Below are 812 nucleotides of genomic sequence, written 5' to 3' on the forward strand. Positions count from 1 at the left end.
GGGTAATTTCAACATTTTTATTGCGTTTTTCCATCGCAACTGATATTTTGTAAATTCATCTGTTTACCTAACCTATGTGCACAAAATTTCATCAAAATCATAACTTGACACTTTTGTTATAAAATTTATTGTATATTTATACAAATCGGTTGAAAAATGTTTTTTCATTTATGACAAAACATAATCATTTCCACACCACCTTGCGGTATATAGCACGGTTTGTTTATAGTGGTTTCTAAAATAGACCGAATACATTCTCATTTTTTAATACATGAGTTATTTAAAATGTTGTCCTCCCTCTTGAATTTGAATAGCTTTTAGGATATTAATATTTAAATTAATATTTTTATCTTGAATAATTTTTGAGACATTATACTTAAAATATTTTTATTTTAAATATAATTTTCTAAATATAATATCTATAAAATAATGTTTTAATATCTAAAATAATTTTAAAAAATTTAATTCTTTGTACCTTTTTATATGAAAAAATACATATATTGCATATAATTACCATAAAATAATGGGGAATTTTATTTTTCATTCTAAATGTATTTATAATTTTCTATATAACAGTTTATGATAACAAATTATAATTGTTACGAATAAAGGATAGTTATTCTATGTGATTGCATTTGCATCAATTTTGATGTTTCCATGTTATCAAGATGAGCTATCACGCCATATATTTCGACGTTTCCTATCATGTATAAGCACATTTATTATAAATATTTATTTTAAATATTTATTTTTAATATTAGCAATAATATACTTATCAGAAATATTTAAAACTAGAGATCGGAAGAGCACAC

Source organism: Wasmannia auropunctata, unplaced genomic scaffold, assembly GCF_000956235.1.
Source record: "Wasmannia auropunctata unplaced genomic scaffold, wasmannia.A_1.0 LD336074.1, whole genome shotgun sequence".
Lineage (NCBI taxonomy): Eukaryota > Metazoa > Arthropoda > Insecta > Hymenoptera > Formicidae > Wasmannia > Wasmannia auropunctata.